This window comes from Triticum aestivum, chromosome 5B, assembly GCF_018294505.1.
Source record: "Triticum aestivum cultivar Chinese Spring chromosome 5B, IWGSC CS RefSeq v2.1, whole genome shotgun sequence".
NCBI classification, from domain to species: Eukaryota; Viridiplantae; Streptophyta; class Magnoliopsida; order Poales; family Poaceae; genus Triticum; species Triticum aestivum.
Window position 1 is genome coordinate 63,003,973 of NC_057807.1, and position 19,385 is coordinate 63,023,357.

The 19,385-nt window shown below is 54.6% G+C and overlaps 1 pseudogene; it reads left to right on the forward strand.

Annotated features, from left to right (window-relative positions):
• The first annotated feature begins 2,690 nt into the window (after positions 1-2,690).
• LOC123114636 (uncharacterized) overlaps positions 2,691-19,385 on the forward strand; it is a 47,813-nt pseudogene continuing 31,118 nt past the window's right edge.

The following is a 19,385-nucleotide window of genomic DNA, read 5'->3' on the forward strand; positions in this document are numbered from 1 at the left end:
ACTTGGCATTCGCCGGATCCTGTGTTATGGCGACTCCGACTTGGTGGTCTAGCAGTCATCTGGCGACTGGGACGCCAAGGATGCAAACATGGCGAGCTACCGCTTCCTCGTGCAGCAACTCAGTAGATATTTTGAGGGGTGCGAGTTCCTCCACGTACCAAGAAATGACAACGACCAAGCAGATACCCTGGCACGAATCGGCTCCACACGCCAAGCAATACCATCCAGCGTCACCCTTCAGCGCCTCCTCAAGCCGTCTATCAAGCCTTCGCCAGAGTCAGACTCCATCTTTGTGCCGGCTCCCCCTGAAGAAGTCGGATCCGACTCAAGAGCCCCAGCAGACGGCACAAGAACTCCTTCAGATGGCTCCAAGAATGCCGCAGTCGAAGCCGGCCCGGGGACTTCAGAACTCGGCCCGGGGACTGCGGCAACCAGATCAAAGACTCTAGAGCTCGGCCCGGGGACTGCGCCAGTCGGCCCGGGGACTTCATCAATCCAGCAAACGGCCGCGGACTCCAGCCCGCCGCCTCCTGGCCCAGCCACCCTCGTCCAAGTCGCAGTTTTGGCAGTCGAAGAAATAGCAGCACCCTCATGGGCGCAGCCCATCCTCAAGTTCCTAGTGAACAAAGAGCTGCCAACCGATGAAACCTTGGCTCGGCAAGTACAACGCCGAGCGGCAGCCTGCACCATAGTCAACAGAGAGCTGGTCAGGCGCAGCGTCACTGGTGTCTACCAGTGTTGCGTCGAGCCGGAGCAAGGCCAAGCAATTCTCAGAGACATCCACCAAGGCGAGTGCGGCCACCATGCGGCCTCAAGAGCCCTCGTCGCCAAAGCCTTTCGTCATGGTTTCTTTTGGCCGACTGCCCTAGAAGAGGCCAAGGAGTTGGTCCAGAAGTGCAAGGGGTGCCAGAAGTTTCGCTCCAAACCGCATCAGCCGGCTTCAGCGCTCAAGACTATCCCCATCGCCTGGCCCTTTGCGGTTTGGGGCCTGGATATGGTGGGACCCTTCAAGACGGCACGAGGAGGCCTGACTCACCTACTTGTCGCGGTGGACAAGTTCACCAAGTGGATAGAAGTAAATCCCATCAAGAAGTTGAATGGTCCGACTGCCGTGACTTTCATCGCCGACATCACGATTCGGTACGGCATACCACACAGTATCATCACCGACAACGGCACCAACTTTGCCAAAGGCGCCTTGGCCCGTTTCTGCGCGACGCAGGGCATCCAACTGGACTTAGCATCCGTTGCCCATCCGCAGTCAAACGGCCAGGTGGAGCGGGCAAATGGCCTCATCCTGTCTGGCATCAAGCCTCGACTGGTCGAACCACTGGAGCGTTCGGCCGGTTGTTGGCTTGATGAGTTGCCAGCCGTCCTGTGGAGTCTGCGCACGACCCCAAACAAGTCCACCGGCTTCACGCCCTTCTTCCTCGTCTATGGTGCTGAAGCCGTCATCCCCACAGACATAGAGTTCGACTCCCCGCGAGTCACCATGTACACCGATGAGGAAGCAGAAGAAGCACGTCAAGACGGCGTCGATCTGCTGGAAGAGGGCCGGCTGTTGGCACTCAGCCGATCCAGCATCTACCAGCAGAGCCTACGCCGATACTACAACAGGATGGTCAGGTCGAGATCTTTCCAAGAGGGCGACTGTCGGTGTCAAAACCGGCGGATCTCGGGTAGGGGGTCCCGAACTGCGCGTCAAGGCTGGATGGTAACAGGAGACAAGGGACACGATGTTTTTACCCAGGTTCGGGCCCTCTCGATGGAGGTAAAACCCTACTCCTGCTTGATTAATATTGATGATATGGGTAGTACAAGAGTAGATCTACCACGAGATCAAGGGGGCTAAACCCTAGAAGCTAGCCTATGGTATGATTGTTGTATGATGAAGTTGTCCTACGGACTAGAACCCTCCGGTTTATATAGACAGCGGATAAGGTTAGGGTTACACAGAGTCAGTTACAATGGTAGGAGATCTTGAATATCCGCATCGCCAAGCTTGCTTTCCACGCCAAGGAAAGTCCCATCCGGACACGGGACGAAGTCTTCAATCTTGTATCTTCATAGTCCTGGAGTCCGGCTGAAGGTATAGTCCGGCTATCCGAACACCCCCTAATCCAGGACTCCCTCAGTAGCCCCTGAACCAAGCTTCAATGATGACGAGTCCGGCGCGCAAATTGTCTTCGGCATTGCAAGGCGGGTTCCTCCTCCAAGTTCTTCAAGAAGATTTTAAACACCAAGAATAGTGTCCGGCTCTGCAAAATAAGTTTGCACATATTGCCATAGAGAGAATAATATTAACACAAATCCAATCTGCTGACGTATTCCGCAGCGTGACATCACACTACGGCCAAGTCCTTTACTCAAATCGTTTTTATTTTTCCGCCTCAGCACGTTTTGCGAGGCGGTTCCCTTGGCACGTCTTGTCAAAGCAGAGATTGTGTTCCTCCCTTTACGGGATTCTCATCAATACGGACGTGGGTAACCCAACCGCACCATTTATCATAGCGCTTGGGAGGCAAGCGAGTTTTACTAGGCTGGTGGGGATGCACAGCCGCATCCGCCCATATAAGGGGATAAGGATCCACCTTTTTACCTACGCCTTCTTCCTCCTTTGCCTTCCCATTTTCCGCGCACTCGAGCTCCAGCGCCCAAGCCCGCACTTCCCATCTCAACCTTCTCCAGCAATGTCTGGAGCGGGAGGCAAATGGATGGTTTCCTCCATTACGGAGGGCCATGTAAAAAAGCTGAGGAAGGCCGGATACTTGTCCAAGGACATCGCGCACCGGCTTCCCGAGGAGGGGCAACTTCTCCCCACCCCAAGGCCCCATGAGAGGGTAGTTTTCCTTCCCCACTTCCTCCGCGGACTGGGTTTTCCACTCCACCCCTTTGTCCGGGGGATCATGTTCTACTACGGCCTGGATTTCCACGATCTGGCCCCGAACTTCATCCTCAACATCTCGGCGTTTATCGTCGTGTGCAAGGCTTTCCTCCGCACCTGCCCCCATTTCGGCCTTTGGCTCAAGACCTTTAACGTCAAGCCCAAGGTGGTGCACGGCAGCCAGGCGGAGTGCGGAGGTGCCATGGAGGGCAAGATGCCCAACGTCCTATGGCTCGAGGGCTCCTTCGTGGAGACCCTAAAGGGGTGGCAATCCGGGTGGTTTTACATCACCGAGCCACGCGATCCAGAATGGACCGCGGCCCCCGAGTTCCGATCCGGACCCCCCACGAGGCTTATGTCCTGGAAAGAGACGGGCCTGTCGTGGGGCGACGAGGAAGAAGTGACCGGATTGCAAACATGCATCCAGTCCCTGGTGAACAAGCCGATCAAGCTTGTCAACGTAATCCAGGTTATGCTTGTCCGCCGGATCCTCCCGTGTCAACAACGGGACTTCAATCCGTGGGAGTTCGACCCGGCGCAACACCAAACCCTCAGCAGGCTCTTCGACATGACGTATGAAGATGTCTGGAAGGTGCTAACCAAAGGCGCCGAGTCACCCACATCCGCTTCCGAGGACCGCGGATACAGCTTGCAGCGTCACGCTAGCGAGGTAAGCTATTTGCACCTTTTACAAGATGTTAATTTTTTTCATAGTTTGACTCTATGCGGGATCTAAACTCCCCTACCTTTGACAGGCTTGTAAGGCGAAGTCCGGACCGATAAACTGTCCGGCTCCCTTGCCCGAAGACCCAGCCCCTGCTCTCCTAGCAAAGCTGCTGGTTCCGGCGCCTTATGTGGTGCCGGAGAAGAAGGCCACGGGGACTCGAAAGAGTTCCCGTAATATGGTGGTGTCGGACTCGTCCTCCGACGAGTCCGAGACGCTCTCCTCCCGTGGAAACGAGGAGGAGGAAGGAGAAACCTCTCCCCCTCCAGCAGGGGGAGGATAGAAAAGGAAGGCCGCCCCAACGGGGGAGGCCGAAGGGTCCAGGAAGAGGAAGACCCCTCCGCCGGACTACTCCCTCGATGCCGAAGAGGACGAGGAGGAGTGGCCAAACAGGGCCAAGCATCCGGCGAAATCGTAAGTTCGGACATCAGAATAACTCATGACGTTCTCTTGTTTGCACAGCTTTCCCTAATGCCGATTGTAATTATGCAGACCGCCCCGGGCCGAACTCGACGAGTCGTCGAGTGGCTCCCTGGATTCATCGGACGTGAACTCAGTTCCGCCCGCTGTCTCCCCCCACACTGTGGGTGACGCCGAAGTGGCGTCGCAACAAGCTCTGGGGCAGGAGGAGGTGGTCCTGGAGAAGCCGCAAGGCGATCTCCCGGACCCCAGGAATAAAGGGGACAAAACCCCCCAGGGCTCCAAGTCCGGCTTTGAGCCGGACACAGCGCCGGAACCTTCAACAGTTCCGGACTACGGTAGGCGAACTCCTTCCAAGAGGAGCAAGCCTTCTGAACCGGCGGCCTCCGTCCAACCGGAGGTGCCGGACAATCTCCTAGAGGTGCTTGACAGCGCCTCCATCGACGAGGAGCACCGTACCATTATGAGTGCGGTGATTCAGAAGGTTCAGTCCACCAAGAGCGGACCAACGGTCCCTTGTGCTAGCCTTCTAACAGGCTTCAAGGTGAGTAGAAAATATGTAAAAATATAACCTCATAGACAGTAGCCCCTGATGCTCTGTTTGGCGTTCGGAAAGAAAAGCCGAATAGAGGATCTAATAAATTTCGCAGGAGTCTAATAACAAAGAGTCAATATGCGTATGCAGGCTTCGCTGTTAGCCACCGCCGCACTGACTGCGGAGGTGGATGCCCTGAAACAGGGCCTCGAGCGGACCGAGCAAGAGCTCGGCCTTGCCAAGCAGCGGCTCGAGGAGAGAGAAGGTAAGAAATACCTTATAGAAAAACTGCCTATAGAAAGACGTGATTGCAAAAAATAACAGGATTGTACTGCTTATTGTAGGGGCCACGACTGAGGTGGCAACCCTCAAGCAGGCGCTGTCCGGGGCCGAAGAGAAAGCGGCCGCGGAGCGCACCGAGCGAGAGAAACTTGAGGCCCAGGTCGGCGAGGTGCAGCAAGAGCTGTAGGCTCTCATGAAAAAACATGAGAGTTTGGAGCTTGAGTCAAGGACGCAAGCATCCGAGCTCGCGGCGGCCCTTGAGACTGCCAAGTCCACTAAGGTTGAAGCCCAAAAGGCCCTCCAAGAGTTGGAGGAGGTGAAAAAGATAGCGGCGGATAAGGCATTCTTTATGCAAAGCAGAAGTAGAAAAGTAAATTACTTGTTACTTACCCGAATCGGGAGCTCTCCAGGGGCATTTGCAGATCTTCCCCGCAGCGTATCCGATGCCGCCGCATTCTACCGTGCCGAAGAGGGCAGCTCGATGGAGAAGGTGTTCTGGTCTCAGTATGCTGAGGCCAGACACCCTGTGCCCTTGAGCGACCAGCTGAAACAGCTGGTCGAGCTCCACAAGGCGGCCGAACGTGCCATGAAGGGCTTCTTAGTTTGGCTGTGGCCCGGAGAGGCCCTGCCTGGGAGCTACTTCGGGCTGGTGCGACGGCTGGTGGAGGCCTGTCTAAGGCTCGAGGTCATCAAGCGCTCCGTCTGCATCGAAGGTGCCCGTAGGGCCCTTGCCCGTGTAAGGGTGCACTGGGGTAAGCTGGACGGTGAGAAGCTTGTGAAGGACGGGCTGCCGCCGGGGAAAGCGCATCGCAAGCCCGAGAACTACTATAAGGATGTTCTTGTGGGTGCCCTCCTTGTGGCAGACGAATGTACAAAGGATGTAATTTTTGAATGAACTCGCTCGTGTTTATCCTGTGCGCTGAAAACTTGTTCATATGCGCTAAGCAATGCTTATTGAATTTAAAATATTACTTTCTGTGCGTCCGTTTATAGAAAAATTGAGAGATGGCCAGTCGTCGGCTTCTGCACCCATGCCACTAGTGCTGGGGTGTTCGGGATAAACCTGAGTGCTCTTTTTCCCATAGTTGGGTCCTTCGAGGGAGGCGCTCAGCACAACGAACCAGGCAATCGGACTATAATGCTTGAACACTCTCACTTAGCCATAGAACTCTATAATTTTAAATTTCGGCGAAGCCCCTTGTTCGGAAGACCGAGTTCGGGGCGCTATCCACGCCTTGGCCGGACAAAGTCGGCTCCTCGCTCGAAGCGGCATAAGCCTTTAGGGACTTGTAAAACATCTCGAACAGCGACTGGTCTCTCGCCTCATCATGACAGTCAGTTTTAGCTTTCTCCACTGAGGTGCTTAACCCAGCTCAACCAGGGCACAATCGCAGTGGTTCTCCTAGTGCTACCTTAGCCGATATAGCGGAACGTAAGGCACCAAAACATAGGAGCCGGGCAAACCCAACTATTGACCCAAATCATGATTCGGAGCCGATGCATATAGTGCTATAAGTTTGGGGTGCCGCACTTGTGAAAGTGTACGGACTTCTCACGCCGTATTTATGGGTGCTACAGCCCCTGGCGTATTTTGCCGTACCATAGTGTACGGGTGCAACATGTCATAAACATATGAAAAGAGGATAATGCAAAAAATAGATAGAAAGCTATGCATTGTTTATATAAGGGCTGCTATAAGAGCAGAACGATACAAGTAGTGCGATAAGCGAAAGATGTTGGACTATTTAACATGTCCTGGCCAGGGGCAGGCCACGGAATTATATTCAAAACAGGTATATTGCTCGAACAGAGTCCACCTGGGGGTTCCATAATGCGGCATGGCTTGTCTGCCTCCCTGGAGCTTGCACCGTTTGTGCGGCAGCTGAATTGCCGAACAGGTCGTCCGAAGTATGGAGTCCTAAAAGTAAGAAAAAATAAAAAAAGGAATTCGGCAGCCCCTAGTACGTTTTAAGCCGTATTGTGGGCTGGCCGTTTATTGTGCCCCTTCCCCTACGTCCATGGTATTTCGAGAGCGTAGTTATGTACGCGAGGCACTGGTTTCGCTATGTTGCGAGGGCTGGGGTTGGGGCCGCATTGCTACGCATGCTCTGAACGTGCCAGGCGGTCTTCTTGTAGGTTACTCCGGGCGCGCTTGGCAGTGTCTGGCTTTTTAACGACCGGACTAGAGAATTGCCTAAGAAGGCTGCTTTGTACTTCTGCTGTGAGAGCCGCCGTGTGCTCCTCCGTGCGGAGGGAGCGTTCGGTGTTTCCATTGACCGTGATTACTCCTCGAGGGCTTGGCATCTTGAGCTTGAGATATGCGTAGTGCGGCACCGCATTGAACTTTGCAAATGCGGTTCGCCCGAGCAGGGCATGATAGCCACTACGAAACGGGACTATATCGAAGATTAATTCTTCGCTTGGGAAATTATCCGGGGATCCGAAGACCACTTCAAGTGTCACTGAGCCTGTACAGTTGGCCTCTACACCTTGTATAACGCCTTTAAAGGTCGTTTTTGTGGGCTTAACCCACGAGGGATCTATGCCCATTTTCCGCACTGTATCTTGGTAAAGCGGGTTCAGGCTACTTCCGACGTCCATGAGGACTCTTGTGAGGTGAAATCCGTCGATGATTGGGTCAAGAACCAATGCGGCAAAGCCGCCGTGACGGATGCTAGTGGGATGGTCCCTTCGATCAAAAGTGATCGGGCAAGAGGACCATGGGTTGAACTTTGGGGCGACTGGCTCCATCGCGTATATGTCCCGTAGCGCACGCTTCCGCTCCCTCTTGGGAATGTGGGTTGCGTATATCATGTTCACTGTCCACACTTGTGGGGGAAAACCCTTCTGTCCATTATTGTTTGGCGTCCTGGGCTCCTCCTCGTCATCGCTACGCAGCCCCTTGTCTTTATATTCGGCTCTTAACTTGCCTGCCTGCTTGAACACCTAACAATCCCTGTTGGTGTGATTGGCCGGCCTTTCGGGGGTGCCATGTATCTGGCACAAGCGGTCGAGTATTCGGTCCAAACTGGACGGGCACTGGGTATTCTTTTTGAATGGATTTTTCCGCTGACCGGATTTATAGCCTCTGAATCCTGCATTAACTGCCGTATCTTCATTGCTGTCGCTACTAACGTGGCGCTTTTGCTTATTCCGACGTGTCCTACCACTTTTGTCCTTGGTATCCGAATTACCAGGGTTCTTTGTTAAGTTGTTACTGAGAGCAAGCCAGCTGTCTTCTCCCGCGCAGAAGCGGGTCATGAGTGTCGTGAGGGCTGCCATGGACTTCGTCTTTTCCTGTCCCAGGTGCCGGGCGAGCCACTCGTCGCGGATGTTATGCTTGAAGGCCGCTAGGGCCTCTGCGTCCGGACAGTCGACTATCTGGTTTTTCTTTGTTAGGAACCGTGTCCAGAATTGCCTGGCCGATTCCTCTGGCTGCTGAATTATGTGGCTTAAGTCATCGGCATCTGGTGGTCACACATAAGTGCCCTGGAAGTTGTCGAGGAATGCGGCTTCTAGGTCCTCCCAAGAATCGATTGAGTCTGCTGGCAGGCTGTTAAGCCAATGCCGGGCCGGTCCTTTAAGTTTGAGCGGGAGGTATTTGATGGCGTGTAGATCATCGCCGCGGGCCATGTGGATATGAAGGAGATAATCCTCGATCCATACCGTAGGATCTGTTGTGCCATCATATGATTCGATGTTTATGGGTTTGAAACCCTCTGGGATTTTATGATCCATTACTTCATCTGTGAAGCATAGTGGGTGTGCGGCGCCTCTGTACTGGGCTATATCGCGACGCAGCTCGAAGGAGCTATGTCTGTTGTGTTCGGCCCAGACGGATTTGTTGTATCCGGAATGACGATCACCATCACATTCCGTGGGGCGCCTGCGCGATTCATAGATCGATCTTGTCTGCCTTGCCTTGTCCTCCAGCACGTCTCGCAGGTCTGGCGCATTCTCCCGTGCCTTAGTTGAACGGCGCCGGGGCATGGCTTGGGTGGAGGGACGCGAGGCCTCTCTGACGCGGCCGCGAGGTGGCCAGTCTGCCATGTCGTGCGCTGGTGATATAGGTGCTTCCTCCTTTGATCGGGGTAGCTGCCTGCGCTTTGGGTAGTTCTTGGAGGGGCGTTCGAGTTTATACTCTTCGGCCGCAAGGACTTCAGTCCATCTGTCAGCTAGCAAGTCTTGATCAGCTCTAAGTTGTTGCTGCTTTTTCTTGAGGGTGCTTGCCGTGGCTAGAAGCCTGCGTTTGAAACACTCTTGTTCGGCGGGGTCTGATGGTACGACGAATTTGTCGTCGTCGAGGCTTGCCTCGTCTTCCGAGGGAGGCATATAGTTATCGTCCTCAGCTTCTCGATCCGCCGCTCTCTCATGAGGGCTAGCTTCTCCATCTTCCTGTGCCGAATCTTGCTGGAGGGGGTGTTCTTCGGCGCTGTCCGGAGTGTTATTATCTCCGGTGCCGGAATCACCGTTTTTGCTTTGGCTATTTCTTGGAGGTGTCATCCCCCGCTGTTCCATCGCCATCTCCATCTTTTTGAGTATCCACCATGTATATGTCATATGACGAGGTGGCCTTCCAGTGCCCTACAAGTGCTGGTTCCTGTTCATCTCCTGCATCGTCATCCATACCGTCAATGTCTTCGGAGTCGAAGTCAAGCATGTTGGTTAAGTCGTCGACAGCGGCTACAAAGTGGGTGGTGGGTGGGTTTTGAATTTCTTCATCGTCCGCATCCCATCCTTGCTGACCGTAGTCCGGCCAGGGCTCTCCTAACAAAGAGAGAGACTTTAAAGAGTTCAGGATATCTCCGAAAGGCGAGTGCTGAAAGATGTCCGCGGCGGTGAACTCCATTATAGGCGCCCAATCGGATTCGATCGGCAGGGGCGCGGGAGGCTCGAAGTTCGGAGAAGAATCTGGCTCCTCGGGGTCACGGGCCTTGCGGAGCGCGGGGCTAACGTTCGGCTCGATCGCCTTTAACATCGTAGCCCCCGAGGTGACGTCCAACCGCTCATCCTCGATTGGCGCAACAGACTCAGAATTAAGGGTCAGAACCGGCGCTTGTGCGGCCTCCAGGGTACTGCTCGGCGGCAGAGCTAGATCATGCCTCTCGAAACAGCGCGGCGCGCTTGGCTGTGGCTCGAATCCGTTGAAGATCAAATCTCCGCGGATGTCCGCCGTGTAGTTTAGGCTTCCAAACCTGACCTGATGGCCAGGGGCGTAGCTTTCGATCTGCTCTAGGTGGCCAAGCGAATTGGCCCGCAGTGCGACGCCGCCGAAGGCGAAGATCTGTCCGGGGAGAAAAGTCTCACCCTGGACCGCATCGCCGTTAATGATCGAAGGAGCCATCGAGCCCGAAAGCGACGACACAGAGGAACTCTCAATGAAAGCACCAATGTCGGTGTCAAAACCGGCGAATCTCGGGTAGGGGGTCCCGAACTGTGCGTCAAGGCTGGATGGTAACAGGAGACAAGGGACACGATGTTTTACCCAGGTTCGGGCCCTCTCGATGGAGGTAAAACCCTATTCCTGCTTGGTTAATATTGATGATATGGGTAGTACAAGAGTAGATCTACCACGAGATCAAGGGGGCTAAACCCTAGAAGCTAGCCTATGGTATGATTGTTGTATGATGAAGTTGTCCTACGGACTAGAACCCTCCGGTTTATATAGACACCGGATAGGGTTAGGGTTACACAGAGTCGGTTACAATGGTAGGAGATCTTGAATATCCGCATCACCAAGCTTGCCTTCCACGCCAAGGAAAGTCCCATCCGGACACGGGACGAAGTCTTCAATCTTGTATCTTCATAGTCCTGGAGTCCGGCTGAAGGTATAGTCCGGCTATCTGAACACCCCCTAATCCAGGACTCCCTCAGTGACCTTGTGCTCCGACTGATCCAGCGGACAGCCGGCCAGCACAAGTTGTCAGCGCCTTGGGAAGGCCCCTTCATCATCAGCAAAGTGCTGGGCAACAACTCCTACTATCTGATCGATGCTCAGAAGCCCCGAGCACGCAAGAGGGACGACTCCGGCAAAGAGACGGAACGGCCATGGAATGCAAATCTTCTCCGAAGATTTTACAGTTGATGCAGTATGTACCATGCTACCCTTTGTATTAAAGCACCAAGAATTCGGGCCCCCCGAGACGAGCTCGGGGACTGGCCTTTTTTGTTATCTGTATGATAAGAATTATGCCTTCGAGTATACCACTTTTTGTTACGCCGCTTGGCACCGGGCTCGACCAGTCGGCCCGGGGACTTGCCGCCTTGCGCTATGAAATGCTTCCTACAGTCGGACAAGTAGTGTGTGGTGCCTAAGCCGTCTCCTGTCAGAAGCCACAGCTCGCAGAGCGACTGTTTGGGGGGCAGGAGTAAGGAAGAATAGGCGCCCACATGAAAAATGGCTAAGGACTCAAAGCATAAGCATAGCTTAAGCCGGCTTTCCAGCCGCTCTTCGCGAAGCCGACTCCTGAGCAGTCGGCTTGCCGCTTTCTATCCAACCTGTTAAAAAGACTCTAGAACGGCCAAATACTTGCCTCCCCAAAGTAGCCAAGCACTTGACCTAGCGGCAGTCCGCAGAGCGGCTGTCCAACTGGCAAAGACGGCAACAAGGGCAAGGCGGCAAAGGAAAAAGCCAATAGAGCAATGAGCAAGCAATGATAAAACTCGGATAAATATTTACATAACATAGGCCGATTGGCCGAATCTTCGAACTGGAGTTCAAAATACACCCCGCGGGTGGAATTGTGCAAATTAACAAAGTTCTTCAAAGACTATTAAAGCAGATAAATAAGGACAAGGCAGCAGCAGCCTAGGAGGCAGCAGACGGGTTTGGAGGGTCGGAGGAGACGGCGGTGTCGGACGCTGGGGCGGCCGGCTGGGCGGTCTTGGCTTGATCATCTCCAGCGGCAGCCGGCTCGGTCGGGTGCGGCTCGTTGCTGGAGGCGCGGTCGAGTTGAGGCTGGTCCCCCGCTCCGTCTTCTAGCGCCTCCGTCTCGTCTCCGACCTCCGTCTCGCCTCCCTCTTCGGCACTGGAGCCGATCACCTCCGCCGAGTCCTCGTCGTAGTCCGGGTTCATCCCAAACCACTCCGGCGGCGCCTCCTCACCGTCGTTAGTCCGCTCAGGAATGAAGACGCTGGTATCGGCGTACTCGGCGATCGCCGCGGCACGCTTGACAAGGGTGTCTTCCGCGGCTGCCAGACCGGCTGGGCCTCTGCCCGGAGCGTGGCCAGCTGGTCCAGGTCCAGGTCCGGATACCACGCCTTGACGAATTCCAAGGCTTGGCGCGCTCCAGCCCGAGCCGAGGAGCCCTTCCAAGCCTCAAGACGGCCGGCTGCGACCTCCAGCCAGTCGGCGGTCCGACTGGGAGTGCGCAGAATCGACATGTCCGGCCACAAGGCGGCAATCGCCTGGGCACCGACACGCTGAAGCCGGCGCAGCATCCGGTGGGCCGGGCGCAGACAAGCCTCGATGCTCAGAAGCTGCTCGTCAAGAGTCCGGGGGGCGTTGGCGGCAATCTCCTCGCCAGTTGCCCTCCGCGCCTCGCGGTTGGCCTCGATGGCCTGTGTGGCAGCTTGCGTGTGACCAGGGAAGAAGTCTGACAAAGACGAAAAAGAAGCAAGATAGAAAATCAGGAGTCGGCCTGACCCGCAGTCGGCGGCTCAAAGAAGAGAGTAAAGAAAACTCACCATCAACGATATCCTCAATCTCATGGAAGCCGGAGGTCAGCATCGCCTCCTTGTCAGTCCAGGAGGAGCGCTCAGTCTCGAACTCGGCCAGAAGTGCAGCCTCTTTCTTCTCTGCCTCCTCCTGCGCCTTCTTGAGCAGCCCCTTCTGCTCCGCCAGCTGCGTGGCCAGCAGGTCGCGCTCTGCGACGAGCTTGCCGCACTCCGACTCCTTGGCACACAAGGCGGTGTTGGCCTCGCCCAGCTGCTGCTGAAGAACGGCGTTGGCCTCTGAAGAAAAAAGAAGAAGGCGTTAAGTCGTCATCAAAGAAGGTCGCCGGGAAGATCAGGCATGACTGCTCAACAGTCGGCCCGAATCTCGGGGACTACAGCCCGCGGGTGCGCCAGCGCGCCCCCGCGAAGAAGAAGGAGAACTCACTCCGGCTCTCCGACAAGTCGGCGGTCCGCTTGCCCAGCTCTTCAACATTGCGGTTGAAGGCAATGACCCGGAGGTTATGATAATCCTGTGATAAATATTTCAAACAAGAGTAAAATGCTTAGAGACTCGCCAATAGAGTTCCGACCCGCCTGCTCAGCAACCGGCCCGAAACTCGGGGACTACACCCAGTGGATGCACTGGCGCGCCCCCACAGAGAAGAAAAACAAAGTCAGAAGAAAACATACCCAAACGGCCGCTCGCGACGCCAGATGCGCCTTGGTGCAGTTCTGGATGGCGTCGCCCTCGGCTCGCAGCTTCGCCTGGACGTCCAGAAGCGCCTGGTTCAGCGGGCCTGTGCCGCCTCCTCGCACCCACCCGACGGGCGCGGCGCTCGTTTGCCTCGACGTCTGGGATGGCCGAGCCGGCAGCGCCGGTCTCCAAGGGGCGTGGCACCGAAATCGCCTTCCCAAGACGGCGGTGCGTTGGCGAGGCGTCTTGGAGGAGCAGCTACGCCTCAGCCTCATCCTTAGTCGGCGGCGCCGACGGGGCCGCCGGCTGTTCGCCTTGCATGCTCCCAGACGGTGGTAGAGGTGGCGGCGGCGGCGCCGCCGTATCCGACATGGAGGCCTCGCCGCCTTCTCGCTCCATGATGGGGTAGTCGCCGCCGGCTTCCCCAGCCCGTTCCGTGAGATCTGGAGGCCGCGCCGAGCTCAGCGGGATGACGAACAACGCCGACTGGCGGCGCGCGGTCTCTTCGGCCTGCCGTTTCGCCGCGACGGCGGCTTCGGCCTCATCCAGCTTCTTTTGGGCGGAGGCGGCCGCCTTCTCGGCCTCCGCCTTCTCTCGACGGGCGGCTTCTTCCTCGTCGTGCTTCTCCTGCGCGTTCCGCTTTGTCGCTTCCCGGAGGTCGGCGGCAGGGTCAACCCGCCGAGTGGAGGCGGACGTCTCTGCCGACCCCATGATGGAGGTGGCGGTAACCCTCCCAAGGGTGAGGGGAGCTCTAGAACAGAGATAGCATGTAAAAGATTTGTACAAAATCCACCAGAAGAAAACAAGACAAAAGATGGAAGCACTTACGCCGAGACCAGTGGCGGCTTCTTCACCTCCTTGCGGAAGCGATTGGCCTTCACGACCGCCTCTTCCCGCCTGGTTGCGGCGGCTGCCCCCTTGAACTTCTTCTCACGGCCGTCGAGAGAACCCGGCCCCACGCGGCGCTTCCTCGCGCCGCCTAGACCACCCAAGGCGGCAGACGAACTCGCGCCATGGTGGCCGGCTCTTGGTTCGTGGCGCGGGGCGATTTCCCCCTCAAAGTAGTCATCAGGCCAGTCGGCAAAGGTGGCCGAGGGCCTGAGGCCGCCTCCTCCTTTGGCGTCGGCCTCCATCGCCGCCGCCCCCAAGTCGGGGTCGTCGACGTCGCTCTCCGCCTGATCGGGGACAAATTGGCGGGCCGACTGAGGGAGTCCTAGATTAGGGGGTGTTCGGATAGCCGGACTATACCTTCAGCCGGACTCCTGGACTATGACGATACAAGATTGAAGACTTCGTCCCGTGTCCGGATGGGACTTTCCTTGGCGTGGAAGGCAAACTTGGCGATGTGGATATTCAAGATCTCCTACCATTGTAACCGACTCTGTGTAACCCTAACCCTATCCGGTGTCTATATTAATCAAGCAGGAGTAGGGTTTTACCTCCATCGAGAGGGCCCGAACCTGGGTAAAAACATCGTGTCCCTTGTCTCCTGTTACCATCCGACCTTGACGCACAGTTCGGGACCCCCTACCCGAGATCCGCCGGTTTTGACACCGACATTGGTGCTTTCATTGAGAGTTCCACTGTGCCGTCACAATCAGGAAGGATGCCTCCTCCCATCTTTAAAGACGGTGTCGTCGCTAAGGGAGCCTTGGCTATCGGCCAAACCCTCCGGCTAGGTGGTTTTCTCACGACCGCCTGTTCGGCCTTTCACTACTAGGAAAAGGGCTATAGATAGGATTGATTCTAATGGCGCACCGTGGACGTAGTGCGCCACTACTATATACTAATGGCGCACCCGTTTGTGATACGCCATTAGTGTGGAAGACACTAATGGCGCACCGTAAACAGGGTGCGCCACTAGTATGAATTATTTTTTTCCATCTTCCCATACATACTAATGGCGCATCTGGTCCATAATGCGCCATTACTATCTATAACTACTAATGGCGCACCTAGCAGGCAGTACGCCATTACTGTAAATTTTGTTTTATTCTTTTTTTGCAAAACTACTAATGGCGCATCGTCTCACAGTGCGCCATTACTAGTTTAAACTAGTAATGGCGCACTCAGAGGAGATGCGCCATTAGTATATATACTTATTATTTTTACTTTTTTGCAAAACTACTAATGGCGCACCGTCTGCTGATGCGCCATTAGTAACCAGGGTTACTAATGGCGCATTTTCCTATGGTGCGCCATTAGTAACCTGGGACCAACAAGATATTTTGGACAGCCCACACCTACCCACTCACTTTCCCCACTTCATTCCATCCACCTCCTTCTCCAAGCTTTCGGCCATCTCCTCCTCCTCACCTCATTTCCACCATAGATTCAACAAAATTAAGTGGTGAAATTACCTTTTTTTTGATAGGTAAGTAAGGGAAAGCTATCTTCGTGATATAGATCTACTTTTTTTTCTCCCTAGCTCGCTCCAACAACGTGCACATGCACTTTTTGTGGCCTAGCTAGATCTATGTATGTTTGTGGTGTTGCATGTGTTTGTGGTGTTGCATATATGTTTGTGTTTGGAAGGTACCGGTATTTGAAATATGTGATAGTTGCCAATATTTTGCCGGAATGTTTTGATTCATTTCCGTTTCGGCGAGAATTTTGGCACTATGCATTCTTTTTGGTCCTATTTTTAGGGAAGGTCATGCCAAATTTTTTCTTGGTTCTAACATATCGTTTTGCTCTACCCCGCAGGCGACCATGGTCCGCACGATGACTGAAGGCATCGTGAATAGGTTTTTGAGCTCCGCGAAGGCCGAGATGCTTCAAAAGAACGAGACGGAGATAAGATGTCCATGTCGAAGATGCAAGCTGAAGAGCCTTATTGCGGACCCGGATTCCGGGCAGGTGCGGGACCACCTGCTCTTGCGTGGTTTCATGGATGGCTATCGGTGGCAAGGTGATGAAGATGACTATCAAGTCGTCCATGGCCGGGGCCGGGCAAGAAATGAGGAAGGGCAACAAGACAAGTACCACCGCGGCGAGGGCGGGCGAGAAGACGAAGAATCTCCAGGACATGATCACGACGGTGATGATGTACACAGTCATCATGTAGAAGATGTCGTACATGATGATGAGGAAGATCAAGATGAAGGGCATGATCATGAAGATGAAGATGCCGGAGCAGACGACGATGGAGGCTGGGTGCAGGACCCTCATATTCAAGAGCTGCTTCTCAAGCGGACGGATAACGCAAGAGCTGCCGCCCGAGAGAAAGCCAAGCTGGATCAACTGGAGATAGACGCGGTTACTCCATTGTATGAAGGATGCAGGCCCAAGGATACCCGCCTGAAAGTAACGCTCATGGCTCTGGAGATGAAGGTAAAACACAAAATGACCGACGCATGCTTCAACGAGAACATGTCATTCTGGCACGAACGTCTTCCCAAGGGGAACAAGTGCCCGACCAGTTTCGAGGAGGCGAAGAAAATCGTGTGTCCTCTGGATTTACCGCACGTGAAATACCATGTGTGCATGAACAATTGCATCATTTATCGGGACGAGCACGCGGAGTCTACCATATGTCCGGTGTGTGGCGTCACTCGATACAAGAAGAGGAAGAAAGCTCCTCGAAAATCGGTGTGGTACTTTCCGATCACTCCTCGTCTGCAGCGGTATTTTGCGGACCCTAAGGTAGCAAAGCTCCTGCGTTGGCACGCGGATAGGGAGGAGAAGAAGCGGGAAGATGACGGAAATGATCCGGAGATAAATAAAAAAGACAAGATGCTGAGTCACCCTAAGGATGCGAGCTAGTGGCAAGCGTTGAACTGCGAATACCCAGAATTTGGGAAGGATCCAAGGAACATCGTGCTGGGCGCGAGCACCGATGGAGTCAATCCGTTTGGCAGCCAGAGAAGCACACATAGCACCTGGCCTGTGTTTGTGTGGATGTACAACCTTCCCCCCTGGTTGTGCATGAAGAGGAAGTACATTCACATGAGTATGCTAATTGAAGGGCCGAAACAACCAGGGAACGACATCAATCTGTATCTGGGGCTGCTGAAGGAGGAGCTAGACACACTGTGGAAAACGCCAGCCAATATGTGGGATGCCGCAGAGAAAGAATATTTCCCTATGAGAGCCGCACTACTCACGACGGTGCACGACTATCTCGGTTACGGATATCTCGCGGGGCAGGTAGTCCACGGATTTTCTGGATGCGTAAGGTGCATGGATGACACAACGTATCGCCAGCTAGATAGAGATCTCGGGTCTTCGAAAACCGTGTTCATGGGACATCGAAGGTGGCTTCGCGACGATGACCCGTGGAGGAAACGCAAGGATCTGTTCGATGGTGAAACCGAACCCCGAAAACGCCCGTGTACGAGGAGCGGCGAGGAAATAGACAAGCTGTTGAAAAATTGGAAAGACTGCCCACTGCCGGGAAAGAAGCGAAAGGCGCCAGAGTCGCTGCTGAAGGTATGGAAAACGAGGTCTGTTTTCTGGGACTTGCCGTACTGGAAGATCCACCGTGTTCCTCACAGCCTTGATGTCATGCATATCACGAAGAACGTGTGCGAGAGTCTGCTTGGTACCCTGCTCAACATGGCAGAGAGGACCAAAGATGGGCCGAAAGCAAGGGCAGACTTGAAATCAATGGGCATCAGGCAGGAGCTTCACGCTAATGATGATGATGATGATGATGATGAGGCGAAGCAGGACACGGAAAGTCGTCGCAAAGGCAAAAAGGCCAAGAAGACCGGAAATGACTACCCTCCCGCGTGCTTCAATCTAAGTCAGGAGGAGATCGAGCAGTTTTTCACCTGCCTCCTAGGAGAAAAACTTCCTTACGGTTACGCGGGGAAGATAAGCAGATACCTAGACCCAGCGAAGCAGAAGTTCAGCGGGATGAAGTCTCACGACTGTCACGTGCTGATGACGCAGATACTTCCAGTTGCAATCCGTGGGATCATGGACGCGCATGTCCGTGAAACGCTATTTGGCCTATGCAACTTTTTCGACGTCATCTCTCAGAAGTCGATTGGCGTGAGGCAACTCAGAAGGCTACAGGAAGAGATCGTGGTGATACTATGCGAGCTTGAGATGTACTTCCCGCCCGCATTCTTCGATGTTATGGTGCATCTGCTGGTCCATATAGTGGAGGATATCATCCAACTCGGGCCGACGTTCCTGCACAGCATGATGCCGTTCGAAAGGATGAATGGTGTCATCAAAGGATACGTTCGCAACATGTCACGTCCAGAGGGAAGCATAGCCAGGGGCTTTCTGACCGAAGAGTGCATCTCGTACTGCACGAATTATCTAGGCATCGAGAACCCCGTTGGTCTGCCCGTCAACAGGCACCTCGGCAGGCTCGCTGGATGGGGTCACCGTGAGGGTCGCCGCGAAATGCATGTCGACTTCGAGGGTCAACTCGCCGACTTTGAAAGAGAAAACCTAGTCGCGCTACAACACATAGACGTGGTCGATCCTTGGGTGGTAGAGCACAAAACCTTTATTAAGAAGACGTACAATGACCGAGGCCAACAGAGGACGGACGGAGATATACTCAAAGAGCACAACTCATGTTTCACGCGTTGGTTCAAGCAGAAGCTTCTGTCGTACCCTTTACATGAGGATTCTTCCGCGGAAGAACAACTCATATTCGCCTTGTCACAGGGCGCCGAGCACAACCTGATGACCTATGAGGCGTACGATATCAACGGCTACACATTCTACACCGAGGACAAGGACATGAAGAGCGATGGTTATCAGAACTCCGGGGTAACGATGGAATCCTACACCGGTAACGACAAGGACAGATACTACGGAAGGATCGAGGAGATCTGGGAGCTGAGCTACGCTAGAGAGAAGGTCCCGATGTTCCATGTCAGATGGGCCAAAAACGTCATAAAAGAAGACCGGTATTTCACCACCATGGTTATACCCGAAGCCAAATCCAAGACCGCGGGCGCAAACGTCACCGCGAAAAATGAGCCATGGGTACTGGCTTCCCAAGTAGACCAATGCTTCTTCATTACCGACCCGCCAAAGCCCAGTCGCGTTGTCGTGAGGAGAGGCAAAAGGAAGATCATCGGAATGGATGGAGTAGCCAATGAGCAAGACTTCGACAAGTACGGCGACCCGAAGATCGAACATGACGACGACGATGAAGTAGCAGCACACACCACAAGAAGAAGCAGGACCACCCTACCTAAAGGACGTCCGTTCCACAGAA